Source organism: Triticum urartu, chromosome 7, assembly GCF_003073215.2.
Source record: "Triticum urartu cultivar G1812 chromosome 7, Tu2.1, whole genome shotgun sequence".
In the NCBI taxonomy this organism is placed as follows: Eukaryota; Viridiplantae; Streptophyta; class Magnoliopsida; order Poales; family Poaceae; genus Triticum; species Triticum urartu.
In genome coordinates, this window is record NC_053028.1 from 220,860,172 (window position 1) to 220,868,222 (window position 8,051).

Below are 8,051 nucleotides of genomic sequence, written 5' to 3' on the forward strand. Positions count from 1 at the left end.
AGAATAATCCATTGATTCTGCAAGCCAAACAGACATCTATCAGTCCTTCACAACTCTCAGGTTTTGCGTTACTCCTATAAAATCGTCTGTTGATAAAATCGTAAGTTCTTCCAGGGTTTTTCCTTCAGGAAGAGTGTGGTTGCTTCTTGGCAGGTCCTGGGGCCTGTGGGTTACGTCCCATCTCATCACTTGTAAACCTTGAACTCATCATCAGGGCAACTGATCATTATTCCAACATCCAACTTCCTAGCATTCTTAAATCCATCCAATTGTAATGTCTCCCTTCCTTCTATTTGTACCAAACTGAGACGTGATTACTCAGACTCATCATGGAGTTACAATTGCTCCATATTACCAACATTATACCTCCTTTATATCCAATAGTACTTCATCCCTCCATATTCTTGGGGTATACCACATATCGAGATAAAACTCGTACTTATTTTGTCCGTAGTCCACTCCATGGAATATCATTATCCTTTCCAGAGGTCAAGTGTCCTCCCAGGGTACTACCACCCTTGAAATGCACAAATTCATCCATAGACCATATTTCTCATATCCTCAAAAATGGTCGAAATCTTTCTTCATAGAGTAACAACTCATAAAATCCAAATAGTACCCACGATACTAAATTTATTGATTCTCAAAGTATTACAATCTCCTGCACTTCCATTACATGCCTCAACTCGACACCTCAATATAAAGGACAATGTTCTCACTACTAATACTATACTTCTCACAAACACAACTAATTATCACAAGTCTCCTTCTCATTGGGACAATCTCTGTCGAAGTGCCCTGCTTCATTACAACGAAAACATATTACTTCTGACAAGTCTTGAGGTTTCATCATGATTACATAGCCTCCTTGGGTCCTCGGCTTCCTTTTTGGGCTACTGCTGAAGTAGTGCCCTGACTCCTTGCACCTGAAACAGGTGATATGACTCAGGTCCTTCCTGGTATCCAATCTGCTTCTCTTCCTGGACTTTTCCGTTCCAATCAAGGCTTCTATTTCCTGTGGGTCGTACTCTACTTCCTCTGTCGGGAATTCTACTAGATCCCCATTCATACAACTCTAGGAAATGTGTCCTTCTTCTCCACATGAATAGCATGACTTGGTGCAAGGTTGAATTTGATCTTCTTTGGGTGTGTCCTCCACCTCTTCCTTCACCATAGGTTCTTCTAAAATTTCCATGAGGGCTCCTTTCATTGCTTCTTTCTTCTGTTGGATGGTCCTTTGAACCACGAGGTAAATGTGACACTGAGTAGGGTAGTGGGTAGTCCCTTCACACAAGAAACAAGTATTCTGCCTAGTTGGGCATTCTTCAGTTAGGTGACTTCCTTCACAATTAGGGCACTCATCCCTTGTGTTCTCTATGGTGGTGTCCTTTTTCTCCACAGAGCTTGCATGCACAAGGTTTTTTCATATCACTTACATCAGGCTTCAATTTCTAGGACACAAACCGAGACTTTGGCAAAGTCAACTTAAATTCTTTCCAAGTGGTTACTCATTGCCATCCATTGATGGTTTGGTACATTTTCCACCAGGTAGCAGCACCTCTTTATAAGAAACTTTCTCTTCAGAAATTTTATCATGCCTACAGTACTCATCATTAGTTTCATGGATATTCATAGAAATCATACTAACAACAATGCAATCATTCTTATCATTTAAGTAACTCACACCAAATATTGTGTTAAATTCTTCTTTTAACACTTCATAGAAATTATTGGACTCGATGTTTTTAAGAAAAGACTTTATAAAGATAAAGAATTTGACACAACTTCACTTCCATTTTTTTGTAGTTTTCTTTTATAAACCAAACTAGTGAATAAACAAGAAATTACAAGATTAAATTGCAAGATATAAAGAATATACCTTCAAGCCCTCACTTCCCAGGCAACGGCGCCAGAAATAGCTTGATGTCTACTACTCAACTTTATTCTTGTAGACTTTGTTGGGCCTCCAAGCACAAAGTTTTGTAGGGAAACAACAAATTTCCCTCAAGTGGATGACCTAAGGTTTATCAATCCGCGAGAGGTGTAGGATGAAGGTGAATCTCTCTCATGCAACCCTACAATTAAATATAAGTAATCTCTTATGTCCCCAACACACCCGATACAATTGTTAGTTGTATAGGTGCATTAGTTTGGCGAAGAGGTGATGATGGATGTGTAATATGGATGGTAGAAATAGGTTTTTGTAATCTGAACAAATAAGAACAGCAAGGTAGCAAGTAACATAAGTGTGTGAAAATGGTGTCTCAATGCTTAGGGACAAGGCCTAGGGTTCATACTTTCAGTAGTGCAATATCTAAACATCATTAAGATAAATGAACCACATGATAACCTCTCAAAGTGCAGCAAAGAATCACTCCAAAGTTTCTATTTCTATCAGAGAAAGTAGGATGAAATCGTGTACCGACTATCCAATCAACCTTACGAACCACCCCCAAAATGTCACGAATAGTCTTAGAGATTGTACTATGACAACATCATATGATACATATCGTTTAACCTTTATGTCACCTAGAGTACCCCAATATCACTATGGGTACCCGCAAGTTAATACTAGACATGCATCAAGTAATCTCAAATCCAAAGTATTAAATCGAACACAAAGAGTCTTCAAAGAGCAAGACTTAATTCACCACAAAAATAAGAGAGGGAGGTGAACATCATAAGATCCGGCTTTATTAATCATGCTCATGATACATCAAGATCAGAATCCATCAAGAACATGAGAGAGAGAAAGGGAGAGAGAGCAAACACATAGCTACTAGTACATACCCTTAGCTCCGAGGATGAACTACTCATGCATCACCATGGAGGTAGCAAGGTTGATGAAGAGGCCTCCCGTGGTGGCTTCCCCCTCTAGCAGGGCGCCAAAAAGGGCTCCAGATGAGATCGCTTCGGAATAGAGGCTTGCGGCGATGAAAAAATTATTTCGCATATCGCTCCAAGGGTTTTGGAATATATGTGAATTTATAGGCCAAATATTAGGGTTGACAGAGCCAGGAGCCAGGGTGGCGCACCCTGCCCCCTAGGGCGCCCCTGCCTTGTGGGGCCCTCGTGGGTCTTCTGGTCCTCCCCCGAAGCTTCTAGGCTCCCCTATTTCCCATAGAAAATCATTGTAAATTTTCATCATGTTTGGACCTTCATAAGTATGGATTTTCTGTGAAACAAAAAACATGCAAAAGCCAGGAACTAACATTGGGCACTGGATCAATATGGTAGTCAATAAAAGTAATATAAAAGTGCACCAAAACCATATATAATGATGTAAATATAGCATGAATACTTCATAAATTATAAATACATTGGAGACATACTAGACACATAGAGGAGGGGGGTTGGGTGGATCTGGGCCCTCGAGGGCTGGTGTTCCGAGCGTAACAGTGGTGGAAGAGTGCTTTCCTATCCTGCGGGTGTGCGGTTAGGGTTGGCCATGCTCTAGTGGTACCGTCCAGGGTGTGTTTTGGAAGCGCCATGCTTGTGGGTTGGCGCAAGCCGGATTTGGCATGTCATTGCAGGTTGGGAGACTACAGATAGGCTAGATCTCTGCTGCCATTGGGCCTGGTGCTCATGGTGAGGGGCAATAGCAACAGTGATGTCCCTTGCTGGCTCCCATGAGGAAACTCAACACGGAACTGAAGGAGGGTGTTGAGGTCTCATGCTCACACGGTTTGCATGACTCTGCATCAGGCATGGTGGGAGAGGTCCAAGGTGTAATGTTTCAGGTCAAAGTCTTGTGTTGGCCTTCTCAGCAACGATGATGGCGACGCCTTTCGGGCGATGTTTTTCCTACTTGTAGGCTTCATTGTGAAGCTTCCACAACTCATCCTATTAATGTGATTTTGGTAAAATCCTTGTGCCAGCCTTGTCATCAACGATGATGGTGACGATTTTAGGTGCTCTTTTCCCTCCTTGGAGGCGTCATTGTGAAGCTTTCGCAACTCATCCTACTAGTGTGCTTGGGGCGAAAGCCTTATGTCCATTCATGGATCGGATGACGGCGGTGTCTTTGATTTTGTTACCCCTTGGGGGAGTAGTCTTGGAGCCGTTGACTCACAATTGGTTGTTTTTCATCTCGAGTTGAACATGGTTAGTCAGGTTGAGGTCCTGCGGGGGAGTGGTGGCAGTGGAAATGATTTGTGATGACTACAATGCTATGGTTATCTTGGCCCTGTTGGTCGACCTCCTCTCTTGGGTACTCCTGGCAGTGGTGAGGTCTTGGTGTTCGGTGTCCTTCGATAGCTTTTGAGGTTTAGTTGGTCGCTTTATACTTTGGTTCACTCTTTTTTGTAATGGTGATCCGTGGTGTGGCCAAGAGGAGGTGCAAGAGTTGTCTCAGAGAAGCACTGCCCTTCGCTGCAGTCTAGGGCTCTCTTTCTCGCGATGTGGCTAGGTGGTGGAAAGCTCTCCTACGATGCCCGCGACTCTCCTGGCTCTTTGTTGTGCAGAGTGATCACTGGGCAGGTAAGTGACTTCTTATCTGCATCCTCTCGACATTGAATCTCCTTTCGACCGACCCAACTATTATTGTTTTTGCTCTTCTCGATCCAATCTAGTGTTGATGAGTGCTAAGATTTTGATGTAGGCTGCTTTTCACAGGCTCACAGCTCATTTATGGTTCTCTCTCCGTTTCTCTATTCCCTCTTGTGCATACGGGGTGCAACTTTCTACAGCCGGTGTGTTTTATCGGCTATATCTTTTTTTGTTTTGAGTTTTCATCGCGGGGAGTTTTCCCCACCTGAATTTTCATATATCGGGGCCAAAACGCCCAAGTAAAATATCATGCACACGTACATTTTTTCACAGGGAGAGTAGGGGGAAATGGGGGAGGCAACCACATCAGGCGGCCCTAGGGCCAACCAAGCAGCCCAGCCACGCATCTGGTGCCTGTTTAAGAGCAGCAGGCAAGCGTACACACCATAGCACGACATCTTTCGTACATAGCTATAGCAACCGAGGTAGCGATGGGGGCAAGCCCTAAGAGATCACTGCGTTGCGGTGCTTCCAAAGTTTCCAATAGCAAAGGAGCAGGAAGGTCGACCCCGTCCTCATGGGCATCAAACTAGGAGGGGACATAAAGTGGAGCAACTAGACGGAGGAGATAGCCGAGGTGACCCCCACCGACGCCCAAAAACACTGGGAAAAGGGCCAGCTGAAGATGAGGTGCTCTGTCGTCTCGAGCGGTGCCGAGCAGATGGGACAGCCAGCCCCAACTGTCTCAACAATGTGTTTTCCCAGGAGCACATCTCCTGTGTGAATCCGGGTCTAGACAAGGAGCTAGGCGAATAAGCAAACCCTACTAGGGGCGCAGTTCTTCCAGATGAAGTCGACAAAAGGTGCGATAACCCCACCAAAGTGGTAGAGTTGGTAGACGCCAGCAGAGGAGAAGGCGACACCTTTAGCATAGCTGAGACGGAGGGAGCGAACATCTGGCTCCGTCGTCAGAATCAGCGCCCGGATGAGGGGAAGGAGCACCCTGTGCTCTCGAGCCCCTACATGGTTTAGCTGGGGGACGAGGACCCCGTCAAAGTCGTGCTGAACGACGTGAGCCACCGAGACGTCAGGCATGGTAGCGTGGGAGAAAAGAGAACTCATCTAGTGATGACCCACAAGTATAGGGGATCTATCGTAGTCCTTCCAATAAGTAAGAGTGTCAAACCCAACGAGGAGCAGAAGGAAATGATAAGCGGTTTTCAGCAAGGTATTCTCTGCAAGCACTGAAATTGTCGATAACAGATAGTTTTGTGATAAGGTAATTGGTAACGAGTAGCAGGTAATAAAAGTAAATAAAGTGCAGCAAGATGGCCCAATCCTTTTTGTAGCAAAGGACCAGCCTGGACAAACTCTTATATGATGTAAAGCGCTCCCGAGGACACATGGGAATTATCGTCAAGCTAGTTTTCATCATGATCATATGATTCGCGTTCGGTACTTTGATAATCTGATATGTGGGTGGACCGGTGCTTGGGTACTATCCTTACTTGGAAAAGAATCCCACTTATGATTAACCCCTATTGCAAGCATCCGCAACTACAACATAAGTATTAAGGTAAACCTAACCATAGCATGAAACATATGGATCCAAATCAGCCCCTTATGAAGCAATGCATAAACTAGGGTTTAAGCTTCTGTCAGTCTAGCAACCCATCATCTACTTATTACTTCCCAATGCCTCCCTCTAGGCCCAAACAATGGTGAAGTGTCATGTAGTCGACGTTCACATGATACCACTAGAGGGATGACAACATACATCTCATCAAAATATCGAACGAATACCAAATTCACATGACTACTAATAGCAAGACTTCTCCCATGTCCTCAGGAACAAACGTAACTACTGTCAGGTGGTAGGTGCGACATATGCCAACGGGTGGCTTATCATTGTGGGAGCCAGTAAGACGTCGCCGGTGCCTGGAAACGGGATGAGGCGAAGACATGCACGCCGTTGAATCTTACCCAGCTTCGGGGCTCTCCGTGGAGATAACACCCCTACTGCTGCTCTGCGGGGTCTCCGCATGGTCACTAGATGAACAAGTAGCTACACGGTGCTCCTTGAGCTGTTTGGCGAGAGGAGGAAGAAGGGCACGGCTTGCTATCTTCTCCTCCCTATGTGGTGTCTGAGACTAGCAGGGATTGACCCCCCTTTGCATGGATGCCCCGGGGGGTTTATATAGGCCTACCCCCCGGGGGTACAATGGTAATCCGGCTAGGCGCGGGGCCCAACCGTCTGTGTCTACGCTCTCCGGCTTCTGCGCCGGCTGCTGGGGCCCGCCGGCTAGTGGGTCCCGCCGGCTGCCGGCTCCTTGGTCGACAGGCAGGCCCCACTGTCAGGGCCTTGTCGGCGGCTGGTTATTGTTGCTCAATCTTGGTGGCGAGGGCTTCGCCGAAGTGGGCGTGGCTACAGTGCCGCCGCCCGGTGGGCGATCACTGTAGCCCCACCGCGTCTTGTCTCCTTAATGGGGCGTCTTCTTCGAGGGAGGTGGCAAGCCGGCTGTGGGGAGCCGGCTCTATCTTGGGCCGACTGGGGGAGGTCTGGCCGCCTTCGGGTGTCTCTCTGCCCGAAGGGGCCCACCGCCCGTGGGCCATACTGGTAGCCCGTCGTGGATGACATCAGGGTCAACATGGCAACAGTGCTGCGCCGGACGGGTCAGGGCCACCCGTACGGCGCACTGTGCCAGGCGTGCTCCGGGATTCGGGGGTGGCAGGCTTCACTGTAGCCACGCCCCGTCACATCGCCGTTATGTGGATGCAGACTTCGAGGGTATGATCTTGACCGCTTTATGAGAGCCGGCTTCTTGGAGTCGGCCTTCTCGCGGCCAGCTTCTCGGAGCCGGCCCTCCCGTGGTTTTTCTTCATGAGGGCTGAAGTCGGGCCGCCTTCCGATAGCCGGCCTGGAGACAGCCGGCAAGGGGAGGGCGGCCCTGTGTCTTGGATTCTTGAGGGCCAAATCGGCTCGTAATTTTTTCAGAAGGGCCAGGGGAGCCGGCTAGGCTACCCATGGTTATTTACTCCGACAGTAGTCCCCGAAGCTGATCGAGCTTCGAGGCTGACAAAGGGACGAGAAGATAGGTCAGCTTCCTATCCCGAGGGGCCGGCTTTGCTCGTGCACGCCGTCTTTGGAAAAGCTCCGTTTCTCGTAGGCGGGAACGCGGGCCACGTGGCGAGGAAATCCTGCCAACGCACGCGGCGTCTGCCCGGCGAGAACCTTGTGCGGGTTCGTCAAGCGCCGGCGAGGGAGATTTCGCCGGCACCGGAAGAGGGCGAGCAGGTGATCTTCCGCTCGCACTACCTGCGCGGCTTCGGCCTCCCGGCGAGCGGATTCCTTCGAGCCTTCCTCGAGTTCTACCACCTCCAGCCGCATCACCTCACGCCCAACGCGGTGATGCTGCTGTCGTCCTTCGTCACCTTGTGCGAGGGTTTTCTTGGAGTTCTCCCCACGCTCGAGCTCTGGGGGGAGTTCTTCCAAAGCAAGCTCGGCACCGTCGTCGCGGGCGTGCCCGCCCCCTGCGGAGCCTTCATTGCCATGAGGCGGGCGA